This window comes from Amblyomma mixtum, chromosome 2 (genome assembly GCF_055824585.1).
Source record: "Amblyomma mixtum isolate Tamu chromosome 2, ASM5582458v1, whole genome shotgun sequence".
In the NCBI taxonomy this organism is placed as follows: domain Eukaryota; kingdom Metazoa; phylum Arthropoda; class Arachnida; order Ixodida; family Ixodidae; genus Amblyomma; species Amblyomma mixtum.
The window spans coordinates 97701384-97717125 of record NC_143013.1 but is presented as its reverse complement, the minus strand read 5'-3'; positions in this window follow the sequence as shown (position 1 = coordinate 97717125).

The window sequence follows — 15742 nt, the reverse complement described above, 5'->3', positions numbered from 1 at the left end:
ATCCACTCACTCAATTCAATGCTTGTGTGCGTTCGTTTTACGCGTAGTTGCAAAACCGCAACCAACCCACCCTCCCCTTGCACTTGCAAAGAAAACAAGCACATGCAAAATGAGAAGGGATCAACGCTCACGGCTGCACAATAAAAAGAAAGATAAGAAACGAGGGGAAACCCACATGCCCTCATAAAAACGTCGCCGCCATGACTATGCGACAGCATGCGTCAGGAGAGTTCCCATCGGAAAGCATATAGGCTGCGCCTGCGAACATTGCGTCATGCAAGCGAAAGCGAGGCGTCTGGAAACGCGATGCCCTGCGTTTGCTCGCAGGCTTGTGGTGGCGGCAGCGTTTGCGGTTGTCTGAGCTCAGCCTTCATATCCTTTGAAGCCGCCGAGTGCTTTGCAGGCAGATTTAGGCCTCCACTGCAAGTATACAATCGAACGCGCTGTTTCCAGTCCGAAAATTTTTGATCAGCAGTAATGTTGAACCAAGGGCAGCATTGAAGTCAGCGGCGCACTGCGCAGTGACTCAGGGTGTCACCCGCCGCCGTGACTCCGCCTTTCCCCTTGTACAGTCGGGGACAAAAGTCTATGGTCCACGTGTAGCTCAAACGAAGCCGGCATATCTGCAATTAGACGGCGGCTGGAGACTGCACTTGTGGAGAAAAAGCAACACAATTTTGACTTCCCTCTCCACAAGTGTGGTCTCCAGTCGCCGGCTTACTACGCAGCTATCGGCTTCGTTTGAAGAACACGTTGTCCAGAGGCTTTTGTCCCCGACTGTACCACCCGTATCCTGATGTCATGGTTCAACGCGGAATTCGCTTGTACAATGGGAGAGAAAATTCAAACTAAAAAAATTTTCACAGGAAAGGGTACTTAGTGAATATATGTGTGTGTGTTTACTTCTAAGAGAAGAAAACCAAATGCTCAATATTTTTGTTCTTTTTTCAAAATAGGGCCACTAATGAAGAGAGAAAGCAAGCGGTTCATGACATCGATGACTGCCTCTACAACACCAAAAATTAGCTGGGCGGATAAAATCAAATCAAATTTTTTTTCCCATCAGTAGGATGGCCGCCTGCGCTGAAAGTTGTACAGTCTGATCTGACTGATCTGATCTGGACTGATCTGTACATGTGTACAGATCTGATCTGTACTGATCAGATCTAATCTGATCTGAAGTGATCTGATCTGGACTGTACAGATCAGTCTGCATGAAATACAAATATCTCCTACAAATATCTATACAAATATCTATACAAATATCTCCTACAAATATCTATACAAATATCTATACAAATATCTCCTGAGCATATGAAAACTCATGTAGAAGGCTTACGGGTGACTTTCTGGCAAACCACTTGTGAGCGAGAGGCAAGCTCTTTTTTATCGCAGCTTGCAACATTCCAAACTTAAACCCTTCAACGACAAGCTTAGTTCCACCATCGCGAGATCCCTGAACTGAGGGACTACTGAAATGCATTCCACCTTTTCTGTTTAGCCACTGCGAGGGGTGATGATGCTGAGGATGATGATGACAATTCGATTTTAATGATGCAAGTTCGGTTTCGCCAAACAGCGTCGTGGTTAAAGTATTCTGACCTTCTCGAGGTAGGTTAAAGGACTTATTTTTGTTTATTTATTTATTTGAAATACAGAGTTCCTGTGAGGAATATTTCTAAAATGAGGTTGTACATCAGAGAAAGTGTAAAATGTGACTTATACGTAGGAACAACAGAGGATTATACAAAAAAAAATATATAAAGTTATGCAGCATAATGTGTGTAGAAGTGCTTTCAAAGCACTTCGCGATTTATGATGAACAAGATTGCGTCGGGAAGTCTGTTCCAAAGTGAAATGGCATGAGGCAATGCAGTTGAATTTAAACACGCGCGCTATGGGGTTTCATTGATAAAGGAGGATGTGTTGGCGGAATTAACATATTTATTATGGGCATATAAAATGCTACTAGTGCGACGAATTTCAAGGGAATAGAATGAAGGATTTTGTTTTATTTTTGTAACTCTTGTATTTAGGTAAAATCTACACGAGATAAAGCGAGCAACTCTATTTTGAATGAAATCTAGCACTTCAAATAAATAACTATGATATGGGGGCCATACTGATGAAGCTAATTCTGTAGCTGAGGCCGGGCGAATGATAGGTAAGCCATAGGCGGAAGTTTATTTTTTCCACATTGTTCCCTATCGAATGATAAGAGATGCACATTTTGGTTGCTGTGCGTCTTGGAATTCGTTTCCTCGAAAGAATTTCACTCTACTGCGTGCATCTATTCAGCGTAACCCCCGACTTTCTTACGAGCAGGCAAGTCCCCTGCGCGATACGACTTTCCCATGGAGCCCATGGTGAGAGTCAGACTTCCGCTATGGTTCACGGAAGAACTGAGCGACGCGTGATGTTGCTATTTCCCGTTTTCTCCATGTGTGGAAGAATTCTGGCACCAAGAAATCTTATGTATGTGTCATTGCTGTAACTATATGTGTCCGGTGTCTGTTACTGATTTTTATATCCCGTGGGCGGTTAACTACAACAGGAGTCAAATTTTAACGAATGAGCCACACTGATATGCGGTGCAGCTAATGTTCGCGCTTTTCACGCGATTTTCGTAGGAGTCTACCGGAGCCGTGCAGACCTTTTTAGACAAGGACAATGGGAAAGCTTTTTTACTCCATCTAAATGAAAATTGCTTCGAAGCTGCAGTTAAGTCTATCAGGTGCTTACGCTGCATTACTATTTGCTCCAAGAAGCGATGAAAAAAAAGGTTGCTTGCAAAGTTGGGTGCGATTTCGTGCGCTTTTGATTGATAAATGTGGTTCTCGTTTTCTTCAAACTATACGCGCCTCTCCGCGTCGCCTTCAATGTTTGGTCTAGAGCAAACTACCATTCTTCTTTTTCTCAACTGTAAATATCTGCACCGATAGCACTTGCGAGAGTCCAGCGCATTATCTCAAGATGTTATCATTGAGCAATCGTGCTGTTTATCTACGCGGCGTGCCCGTGCAGCATGGACTAAAGTGCGCAGTCTCGTAGCTAAACTGAGTATGAATGAGCAGTTATTACAGTGTGGTGCACCATAGCGCGAAATTAAAAGATAATATACATAAAGAAAGAAGGAAGAGAGAAGGAAAGAAAAGAAAAATAAGGAAATACAGAAAGCAATGAACCAAGTTGTAGGAAGAGTAAAAAAGAAGTTCTTCATTCATTGAGATTTGCGCAAGAAATGGGTGCCTTTAGTTATTATGTAACTGCTGCAATTCATCACGCTGCAAAAAAAAAAGGAGGGAAGGGGTGGAGGGGGAGAACACAGGAACGAAACAGGGCAAAACAATTCGTTTCGCTGCAGCTTCATTACAGCTACGCCTCGTACTGCACTGCTCTCTTCCGCTCGGTGTTGCCAAAATGAGAAGAGAGAATGCGGAGACCTGTGCACAACCCCCCCCCCCCCCCCCTCACCCCCGCCTCAGCCAACGCCGCGCTCTACCTCTTCCCCATCCGCGCACGGGGACGTCATTGCCCCCCAGGCTGGTCTGAAACGTGCCCACGCAAGACGCCGTTTGTCCTCTGCGGTCGTCAGTCATGCCAGCGACTCGTCGACGGCGACGTGCTTCCAGTCACGTCACGGCAGGAGCATAGAGGGCAAGGATGGGAGGCTCACCGGGCCACAGAGAAGCCTAGCAATGTGATCGACCCCGCTCGTAAACATCCCAGCTTCTCCTTCTCTCCCGCCTGCTCAACCCTTTCCCCAAGGTCAGGAGACATAAAATCCCCTCCAAAGCACAGCCTCAAACACAGCCTGCGCCATCGACGCTCTGTCGTTGTCGTGTGTCTGAAACGTGATCCATCTATCACGAGCCTGTTGACGGGCTGTTCTTGTACAGGCGCAGACCGGTTGAGGTGACTCTGAGACGGAAGCGGCTCGAAGTGACAATTCGTTCTTGTAGAATGCAAACGTAAGCACTGGGTCCCGAGAGGCTGCATGGAGGGACGAGAATTCCATATTCAGTGGCAGGCACGCGGTGTTGCCTGAAGCCGTCACGCATGACGCACAAACGGCGGGCAACATGCCCACACTGATTCCCAGCCAACTAGCGCCGGCTGCACTACATATGTAGGTGTACGCCTATACACGTATGCCACCCTACTTACTCGCCTAGGTGAATGTATGCCGAGATAAGTGCTTTATCTGAACAGTCTAGTGCGGGCTGCTAGGGAACTCGGTCTTATCGGGATTCGTAAACTGAAGGGAATGAAGAATATGTGACATGGTGAATGCACTTCGGGTGCTCAAGCGACAATATTTCGCCGCTTGAACCTACCCTTCTATGCGTATGTAGCTACGATATGGAGGGGAACATATTATCCGCTTCAACCATTGATTACTCCATAGGCCTGAGGGAAAAGCACACCTTTTCTGTATACGAACTAGTATGTGTCTGGATGGATGAAACTAATGAAGTAGTTTTTACTCCAGGGCAGAACTAACAATAGGATTGGTTCTTGTGAGCAAAGCGACAATTCCCTTTCACGCTGAAGCGGCCTACATGTATGAGCGATACGAAAAGTAGAACTTGCACTACTGCGCACCGAACTTGAAAAATTCTTAAAGGGAGGCCACCGCCATTGCTCCATTGATCACCTATTGTATGACAATCCACTCCTCAGTTTACTTCCTTCTATAACGCTTCATCCTGGAGAGTGTGAGGAAATAAATTAGTAAAGATGACGTCTTGACTGAAGGTAACGGCATCATGGGTGGAAAAGAAAGAGTTTTGCGTTAGTTTTTAAAAACGAATTTGTTCATGTACAGACTGAAGACAAACAGCTTCAAGCATCGAACCAACTGCAACTCCACCTGTAATGAATTTCTAAGATGATTTCAAGTGCACTGAAAGGAAGGAGCCTAACAGTAATCGAAACCATGGCAGGCACAGAAACATTTTTTGGTGTTGATCAATGAGAAATAGTGGCGTAAATATTTAATGGCCGAAAGATAGTTGATTAAAAAGCAAAAGAAAAAACAACCACACGCCATAGGTGGGATCTGAGGTCATGACCTACGAATTTCACGACATTCGGAGATCTTGCGTTCGGATCATTCTGGCACCATGTGATTGTATTTTCTCTATTTTGTAATGAGTATTCTTTCAGCCATGAAATAATTGCACTATTATTTCACATTGATGAACAAACACACAAAAAAATATAGAAACAATCTCCAGGGTTTCCCTTGGTTTCGATGACAGTTGGCTTCTTTCATTTGTATGTCATAGCGAGGCCCTCATTTTGCCAACCCTAATATCTTCAAGTACAGTCTTTGTCAAAAGTATACAGCCCAAGGGGTCTGCATCTCAGCCCTGCAGAGCGGCTCCGCTTGCAAACTCAGGGACCATAATTTTATGAAGGCAGGAGGAACTGAATTCCTCAGCCCTGTCCAGCTTAGGAGTGTCAAGTGTGCTAAATAGCAGCGGTACACGACTTGAAAGACAGCCCCTTGGGCTGTATTTTTTTGTTATAAAGACTGTACACTGGCTAGAAGTACAGGAGAGCTGACTAGCATTCGCTTCCTCCTTAGCTGTACATTGAGTTCAGCGCCCCAATGCTGAGCGCGAGCTACGAGAAACCTCGTAATCCAAGGCTCCAAATACTTCCATCGGATTAACGCGCAGTGACAACGCACTATATACCAGCACTATTATCCTTGATATGTGTGCACGAAAGTCTCGGACAGGCATCTACGCGAACGTGCCTGCATTATTTTTCACGCTTAAGTGCGAGGAGTGTCAGTTCGTGCGGTACATTCTTCGCGGTGGTTCATCACGTCCCGCCCCGTGGGTCGAGTCAGAACGAGCTTGCGGACCCCCGCTGAGTATATGCCCTCAGCACTGCGGCGCCCCGGAGGCTTCTGGCTCGGTCGCTTTGGTGGCAGCAGCCGTGCATCTGGAGAACGCTTCAGATAGAGAAGGAAAAAATGAACCTAGACGCCAAGTTGGATGACAGTAGATTAATTAGGTAATTAATTACAGTAAAAAATGTCAAAATTGCTTCGACATCACATCCACCGGAAGTCGTCACGGCATAGTGAAAATTGTCTCAGAATGGTCGGGAAAACGTCGGATTTGTGTCAAATTAGATGGAACAAGGTGTAATTAAGTGGAATTAATACTAAAGATCCTCGAAAGACGCACAATTTGGGTATCGATATGGCCACGGGAACGGTGTGACGTCACATCCACCGGAAGTCGTCATGGCATAGTGTCCTCGGCTTTCGCCTCTCTACACTGTAGTTGCCAAAGTGTCCTAGCAATTTTTTTTTTTCCGAGGTCGCGAATCAAGGCGGTCAGTTTCGGTCTTCGTCAGCTAAAAATTGGTGAGCTGTCATCCCTGCCTCTTGCTTCGTTCGCTTCACTTACCAAGTCGTTCAGAGTGGTTCTAGTGCGAACAAAACACATTTCAAGGTGCCATAAAAGCCACGCAGTCAATGGGCAGAAGACGCAGAAAAACAGGCAGGTGACGCTGGCGATTAAGAACACAAGTTTTATTACGATGTAATATTCCAATTTTACATGCTGAAACTGGCTTCATGGGCATAGGACATAGCTAATAGCCAAGCTTAACCTAATCTAACCTTACCTAGAAGGAAAAGCCTAACCTAGATTATATAATCTTGCAGTACACCAGTGCGCATAGTATCCTGTACGTGTTATTACACTCTGAACATAAAGGAGTTAAAAGGGAGTAAACTGGCCTCTAGCACACTTCCTTTTATAAAAGGTTTGGTTTAGTTTGGTTTATGGGGCTTTAACGACCCAAAGCGACTCAGGCTATAAGAGACACCGTAGTGAAGGGCTCCGGAAATTTCGACCACCTGTGGTTCTTTCACGTGAGCTGGCATCGCACCGTAGACGAGCCTCTGGAATTTCGCCTCCAGGGAAATTCGTCCGCCACGACCGGAATCGAACCCGCGTCTTTCGGGTCAACTGCCGAGCGCTATAGCCACTGAGTCACCGGGGCGGCTTTTTATTGCGAAAGCAATACGACGCCAGGTGTCGCCTCTTCGCGGTACCGCATAGAGTTACTGTATATGCTACCAAAGGTAGCAGAGTTGCGCGTCTGTTTTCCCTCGCCGCTCCGAACGCCATTCGCCGAGAGGTGGTCACATGATTTTCGTGACGTCGTGTGTTCTACACTCCGCGGAGAAGCTGACTTGACAGGTGCAGCGCCGAGCGAGCCCTTGTCGGCTCGACGCCTCATGTGAGCCCGCGCTGTCGGCTACATTCATTTGTTTTCCATGCACACCTGTGGCGTCAGGTTTGGTGTTCTGAAGTGGCAGTGACGGACGCACTCGTCAGGTATGACTGGGTGCAGTGCGCCAAACTGCAGCAATCGCACGGGAAACGGCAAAGCGTTTTACGCAGTGCCATGTGGAAGGTCGGCGGCCGAAGTGCGCCGGCGCCTCAAGTGGCTCTTGAGAATGAACCTCACCTGTATGCGGCTGTGAAAGGCTTACAGTATTGATAAATAAATAAAAATTTCTAACATGTTCCAAGATCTACCAGTGCCATCACAACCAACATTTGCCTGTTTCGACAGCGAAATCAGAATTGCATTGGTAAAAACATTTTTCATGTGTCGACATTTGTTTACCTTGAACAAATCACTAGTTTTTTTTTCTAACTTACACACATTATCAAATAAGGAACAGGCAACGAAAATCTTGTTTGTCTATTTCTTTCACTTAGTGTCCTTTTATGGATACTAGTTTGAGCCTATACCTGTCCCTCGAAGCAGTATTTGTAGCATACCACTGCATTAAAATTGTACAGAATTTACAGTCTGCATCTGCAACTTTTTGGCCCTTCACTAGGGCAGGCTCTGCTTACTCTACTGCTGCTTGGAGCCTTCTGTAGTGATGGTTCGAGGTGAAATATAAGGGACAATGAATGTTCAAGAAGCAAATTTCATGCAAAGTTTTGCTACATTTCGATACAAGTCTCACCTGGATAAACGTTTAATTTGCCTATGCAGCCGCTGCGGTGGCTTAGTGGTTATAGCTCTCGGCTGCTGACCCGAATGACGCGGGTTCGATCGCGGCCGCGGCTGTCGAATTTCGATGCAGCCGAAATTCTAGAGGCCATGTACTGTTCCCTGTCATAGCCTGAGTCACTTTGGGCAGTTAAACCCCCCTAAACCATTTGTCTGCCTATGCTATAATGTATTGTTCTCAGTAAAAATGCCCTTAAAAACCATCTGACAAGGATTAAGTGAGAGATGTAACGATAGGATAGGCAAAAATCGCATGTAAACAAGTGTCGCAAATCTTTATGCCGCGAATGATTTCAGCTAGAAGACAGCAAATCAGCCTATAACCTCGGCTTTAAAAAATCCAGGAGTCGCGAAATGTTTTGATACTGCGAACTAAGCCGAATCTACGAAGAAGGAGTACAAAAATGCAAAGCGGAACATTAAATTAGTTTTTCCGAGCAATAAGGATGAAGCAGGCAGGAAAACCTACCACAGTAATCAACAACTATTGCAATTTAATAACTAATGTGAAACGATTGTGCTTTTCGATAAAAAATGAGTAAAGTTAAATAATATCTACGTGTAAGAGTACTTTCAAGGTCCTTTAAAGATCTGCCTTATCACTGCATTTAGCAACGGGGTACATTTTGTGAAATGTGTTGGGCAAGCAATTGAGTGTTAATTTTTTCGTTATGTCACACTCGCCTCGTTCAATGCATTGGCGTTGTTTTAGTCTGCTTGCCTACAACAAGTTGCACAATTATTTTAATGTGTGGTTCTAGAGAGATGCGTTTTCGTATTTTTCGCGCATAACTCGTACAGAACACGCGGCGGTGCTAGTTGTGAAAAAAGCAATTCATGGCTATACTCTTTTTGTTCTTAAGACGTGCACGCAGGAAGACAGGATGGGACAGACGCTGTCTCATCCGGAACGGGACTGCTTGTTCTTATGAAATTACTGGTTCCAGAAAGAAAAAAAAACTCGCAGGCCGTTTCCAGTCTTTTTTCGTCAGTTTATCATGATTACGATTTGCTGTTAACCTTTGGTGATTTTTTTTTCGTGCTGTATGCACACCCTCGGCAAATCACAGATTAGTTTTCAGCGTTACGTTTAGAAACTTGCCATCAAGTCAATCTATTTAAAATAGAAAAAAAAAAGTCCAAGCGCCCTACACAGCGAGCTACGCAGCCCCTGTACGTACGGGAAGTGGCTTTCCCGCACAGCTTGGAACATGATGGCGGACCTTCGCGCAACTCTGCTCCCTGCGGGAGCATATACAGGAACTCTAGTACCGCAGCGCCTCTTCACGGTCGGTGGTCGGTCATGTGACTTCTGATGTCATACCAGAGCGAGAGATGGGGCACCAAGTCGGCTCTTCAGCGCGCCGTAGCTAGACTTCGCGGCCGAACGACAGTTGGCGGTCGGTCATGTAACTACTGACGTCATACCAGAGCGAGAGATGGGGCACCAAGTCGACTGTTCAGCGCGCCGCAGCTAGAATTTCGCGGCCGGTCGACCACGTGCGAACGGCGGCAAGCGATTGACGTTATACAAGTTGCAAGGGCTTGCAGGACTTGCTGCGGTGATCGCTAACGGGTGTAGAGAAAAGTACCGTCTGCTCACCGGTTCTTCGGTATAGCTATGGAAGACTTCGGACGCGAGTCAATATTCTTGTGGTTAATGATGGACTACAGAAAGAAGAATCTGAGAAGGAATAAGAGTTTGGAAACGTCCAAATATGGCCTTTCATTTCGTGGGTACACACGGACATTAGCAATGTGCACCACCCATAAGCGAAACACAGCGTAGCCAAGGGGATATTGCTTTCTCAATTACCTATAGGCTTAACCAAAGCTAAGCCCCAGCAATTTTCTTTTATAAAAGCAGTGCGCTAGATGACTGCTTACTCCCTTTTTACTTTCCAAGGACTCCCTACCGAACGGCAAAGAAAATAATCCGAAGATATCAACGCCACCTGCTGCTATGGCTGCCGCTACGTTTTTGCACGAGCACTGCATATGCGCGCGCGCACCGTGCTGTGAAGTCGCGAAGTAAGGGGACCTCCTTTGCGGCATTGCTGCGAGACGCCCCTCCCAGGCTCGGCCACCCCACCATTTGCAGTCCGTCGGCGCAGAGGCGTTCCCTCCGCAAAGAAGGCAATGCGGCCTCGAGCGCCGTGTCGTTAAGCCTCTCAAGCGCGCCATCGCCCTGCGCAGTGTCAGGTGGCCATCGCCGCAAACGCGTCCTCCCTGTGCATCGACTGTGGCGGCGCGCGGCGGCAGCAAATGACGAGGCCGACGCCGTGCACGCGTACGCGGCAAGAGGATCTCGCAGTCTGCATTTTGCGCACGGCACGCACGGCACGAAAACGATCGCGTTGCCGAGGGTGAAAGAAAAAAAAATGCGAACAAAAAAGAAGTTCGGAGAAAAGAGACAACAAAGAATGAGTCCGTACGGCTCACCGCTGCAGTGTTGCATTACGTCCCAAAAGGGCAGCGGCACATTGCTTCGGCAGCTATGCTATTACACACACGCCCGAGGGTACCTGTTTCATGCCGACTCGCGCGCCGCTGTCGGTGATGTCTCCGTTCTCTGGCCGGTAATTCGGTGCAGTGGGGTAAATGGTACGTCTCATCATTTCAAGGACGTACGTACGTGAACGCACGTAAAGGTACGCTAACGTGCACACATGAAGCGTACATGGACGTACAGAGGGCAAAACACATGCCTAGAACAACCAAACTGTGTGTTCTGCCGCTCCCAAAGCCGCTGGGAGAAAGAAGGCAAAAATTGAGGATTAAATTCTATGAGTTTAACTGCACAGGTTTACATCCAGATCATTTTTAACCAAATCTTATCGCTAGTTATCGCGTGATCAGCCCGAAACAGGCTCAGAACGTGTTCTAGACATGCGTTTTGCCCTCTGTACATGGGACTTCCACTGTACGTCCCACCGACGTCCACCAGTCCACTTAATCCTGTTGATGCCGTTGACAGTGGTGATGGTGATGATGATTATCATGATGCAATGAAATGTTCGTATGGCTCAGTAGGCTAGTGCGCCTAGATTACCGGCCAAACAGGACGTCACTTCATCCGCGAGCCTAATAAGAGCGGCTCCTTCGGTCTGAACCAAACCGAGCAGCGTAGAATATACTAAGGAAGTGAATTCCCGTTTAATATAGCCAGCGACACGCATGCGCGGGCGTTTACTGCTCAGCAGAGGAAGTATTTTGTGGCTTTTTGGCTAGTGTCGCACGTAGTCCATATAGGAAAGAAGAAAACCTCAAAGTTGCTCACAGTAAAGCACGCTGCAACGAGTTTCCTGAGAGTACTCTTTGCCTCTCCTATCATATCGTACACAGCGGAATGGCCATAGAAGTTAGAATTGCGTTGATAATATTTTTCAAAGCCCAATAAATGTGTGGAAGTGGCAGAAGCATTCCAAACCACTCTTTGCTGAGTTGCCTGATCACTTCTCAGTGGATGGAACGGGGCCAATAATACACAAAAAGGCGGCGCTCATGAAATCAGCCACATTTCTTTCTTGGGCCACACGCTCCTGCCCTAAGAAATAGCAAAATTGCAAAAAAAAAATGCAGACAAAAATCACGTCACGTTAATATTTCACTAATTTTTAACGCTAAATGTAAACAAACTACAGTATATAGTATGTGCGCAGCTATTGGAGGTGCGACCTCATTTCAAGTTCTGTTTTGACCGCAGTGGACCCTATTTAAAAATCACTCAGGTGCGCTTTTCCAGATAACATTGCTGACGACCAATACGGTGCATCTCTCTGCATAAGAGCTATGAAAGCTGCAGGAGCAACGCCAGGACAGCGGATAGAAATGTAAAACGCATTTCGCAAGGATCAAACAAGAAGCCACGTTTTGTTGCCTTGCATTGTGCTCGAAACGCATGGTCGGCCATCTTGTTTTGGGTCAACGAGGTACGAGGGAAAGCGCTCTTGATGAATTTTCAATAATTTCAGGAGTTAGCGCGACTTTGCACTGCACTTTGATCCTTGCCAAAAGGCCGAGAAGCGCTGTTGCGGTCGCCTCTTGCAGCCTGGAGGAGCGTCTGCAGTATGCGCTGTACTGCACGGAAATTCTAAAGGCAGAGTTCGCAGGCGCTGCCGAGACGAAACGCGAAGCCTGGGGCGGAGGCGTCTCGGTCTTCGGTACGCGCTGTGCGCCTTTGTCCGCGGGTACGATTGCACCGGCAAGGCGACGGTTGCGATGGCGAACGCCAATGCGACGCCAATCTCCACCCAACGCTTCTATTCGCCGCATGGCCCCCCCCCCCCCCCCCCTCTTACTTCAGAATACAAAAAAAAAATCTGGAATTTGCGTGCCGTGTGGATGCGTGCCTAATGATGCATCTTAGAACTCGCGCCCAGCCCGTAGCCGTCAGCGAGCATTATAGTTGCGGCATTTATGCCAGCAGAGAGCGAGGACGACGAGCCTTTCTCTTCGAAGGCAGACGTCTGTCGCGCAACTAGGACTAAGGACGATATTCGTTGCGAGCGTGATCCAACCGCAAGCAACTAATCTAACCTGTGCGAGACATCTGAATTTCGCTTCGCGGCTTCGTTTCCAGCCGCGGTGGCCACATTACGATGGCGTAAAACGCAAAAGGGCACGTGTGCTGTGCGATCCGAGCAAACGTTAAAAAAACCCAAGTGGTCCATGTTAATCTTGAACCCTACACTATACGGCATCCCTCATAGTCCACGTGCCGCTTCGAGACGTTAAACCAGCAATTTAGAATTTAATGGACGGCTGAATTCATTCAAGCGTGCAACAAGACTTGTTAATCGCTTCTATTCCATACGCTTCACCGCGGACTTAAATCGATCGCTATGTTCCAACATTAAAATGACGCAGTAAAGTTGTCAGATTTTACAACGTGTTTTTATAAATGTTACCCCACTTCGCAGGACGGCCTCTTTTATCAGTCCCAGTCATCGCTTCTCGATTCCTTATTGCGGCTGCGCATTCCTGCCTAGCCCGTCACTGATCAGCTGAGGCTTGCTGCCAATCGCCAAATTTAACCCTCACTGAGCATAGGATTGCCAAGGCTTCAGCGCCTCGCAGGGACGAAACGCTGACAGTTCAGGCAACTTCGTTAAGCCTTGCCCAAGTTCACATTTCGACTAAGAAGCGAGATTTATCCTGTCATGGGTGCATGGTCTTCAAAACTATCCGCCCCGCCAAATTTACTACAATGCTTCAGAGCCGCAGTAGAGGGGCCAAGTCCCCCAAGATGCCAAGAGCCTCTTCAGAGAAACAGTGCTCTGTCATTTTAGCACCCTGTGGAGTTCACCCAACAAGCCATGCGTGACCAAGGGACTAGAAAGATCCCAGGCCCCATTACTACATCCAATTCGCACGGGCTCTGCTCGTACCCCTGCGTGGATGTATAAGACGGCTCTGGCATCGTTTCCGCTATGTTACACATGTGGTGTGTGCGGTGATCTAGAACATTGTCTTACGTGCAGTCCAGTGTACAATAAGGATGGTTCGGTTTGGTTTGGTTTATGGGGTTTAACGTCCCAAAGCGACTAAGGCTATGAGAGACGCCGTAGTGGAGGGCTCCGGAAATTTCGACCACCTGGGGTTCTTTAACGTGCACTGACATCGCACAGTACACGGGCCTCGAATTTCTCCTCCAAAGAAATTCAGCCGCCGCGGCCGGGATCGAACCCGCGTCTTTCGGGCCAGCAGCCGAGCACCATAGCCACTGAGCCACCGCGGCGGCTGTACAATAAGGAAATGTGTGTATTGTTCGCTGCCCTCAAGTATGCAGGAGCAACTCGCAGTTCCCTTCAGGACATTGTCTGCCCATGCAGAAAACAGCCATGTAGAAAGGAGGCTTCGCGCCTTCTTTTAAAGTTCCTCTAGCACTCGATCTGTACTCCAGATGGCGATGGCAGGCGTTGACTATTGCCTAATATTGGTTATTGCGTGTATAGCGATGTAGAGCAGCCAGGACTCAGGTATGTGCCTGATTTGTGGACCTTATTAAACATCTTATACGTCGCTATGGTGGAGTAATTGCCGGCATAATCCGGAAGGCTAATCCAACCTGTAGTTCGCAGCAACATCAACTAAACTCAACTGCCGTTGTCCAAACGACCTGCATGCAACTTCACTAGCGTACTCCTAACAATAAACTGTGGGCTGCACTTCTGTGTAGCTATTTTGTTCGCCGACAACTAGGCCGGCGATGGCGATGGCAGCTAAACAGCCGTTTCTGTTGTATCGTTTCGGTTGAAACTGTGCTTGACATGACGTTAATACTTATAGTGCAAAAGTGAATACTACCTAACCTGGGCTAAAAATAATCATTGCTTATGTTAAATCACTCCAAAGGAAGAACATGTGCATGACAGCTCTACTTGCGTTAGAGGCAATCCAAGGTGATGGAGGCGGCTTTCGCTGTTTTTAGGAGCAGAACACACGCTCCGTTTGAGCCGTGCAGGGCTATTTGAACGTGTGCCCGAGAGTTCCAGAGTAAGGGCACTGCTTTTTGAACAGTAGCTCAAACCAAAATAATGATTCCACGTGCCGGCCATTCAGAGCGCAGCCACGTTTTTTTTTTTTTTTTTATACGGAGGGACGCTTCAGCATTTCTGCTTCATCAGATTAAGGTCACCCTGTAAGAAGCCGGGAAGTGTACGCGCGATATCTCGTGATCAGTAGCAGAGCGCTTTCCCCGCGAGATTCTAGATAAGCGCTGCTGAGTACAACGCCTGGGAGGAGACGAGGAAAGCGATTTCGAGGTTAATGACCAGACAAAGTATTTCAAAGCCGTGGGATTTTCCCTGCAAGTATCAGTGCCTATCAGAGGTCGCCCTTTTCGCATGGCTCTTAGCGGCGATAGTCGCGTATCTAATATCGCGTCTTGGGTGGGGTCTATTGCGATATGACATCTACAAAAGTGCAGTTCTTATACGACGGAGAAAAAGGTCGCGTATGCCTGACGAGCGACTAGGGGTACAAGTAGACTGCTTACATTGTTGCCGATATGATAAGGGTTCTTCCCTATGCCATGACGTGGACTGTGGGAACGAGCGCAAGTGTAGCGCAAGGAAAATTTACATGCAGAAAACGCTAATGGTTTCATTCTGGGTTAAAAGAGCAGAAACATGAAGAAAGCAGAAGGATGGCCCATGGTGAGGAAAACTCACTTGCAAACTTCAATGAGACTGAAGCTCTGTGAGTTATCGCAAGGATCGCAACTGCGGCGAGAACGAGTTCGTGGCTAATTCAGAATTTTTGGCCGGGCAAAGCGGAAAAATAATAGGGAAATTTCAGAGTTATTCAACATTATATTGACCGTGAATGGCTGGTGCATGTAGTGCAATATCTATTTTACTACTCACAAAGAACGAAGATCTGAAGGAATTTTGTAGGTCTTTTTCCGATGCGCATTATTATGCTGTGGTTAGCATTGCAAGCAAAAAATATGAACGTCGATGCGTTTCGCCGTTCTTCCATCTATCATCTTCAATCTTCAAGATTCACTCTCATAATGTTTTGCTTTTACGCCTCTAGGTCACGCGCTTCAGAAAACAGCGCTCATATTCCTCGAAAGAGCAGTTCTTTAGTTCACTTTAGCCGCCGCGGTGGCTCAGTGACTATGGTGCTCGGCTGCTGACCCTAAAGACGCGGGTTCGATCCCGGCCGCGGC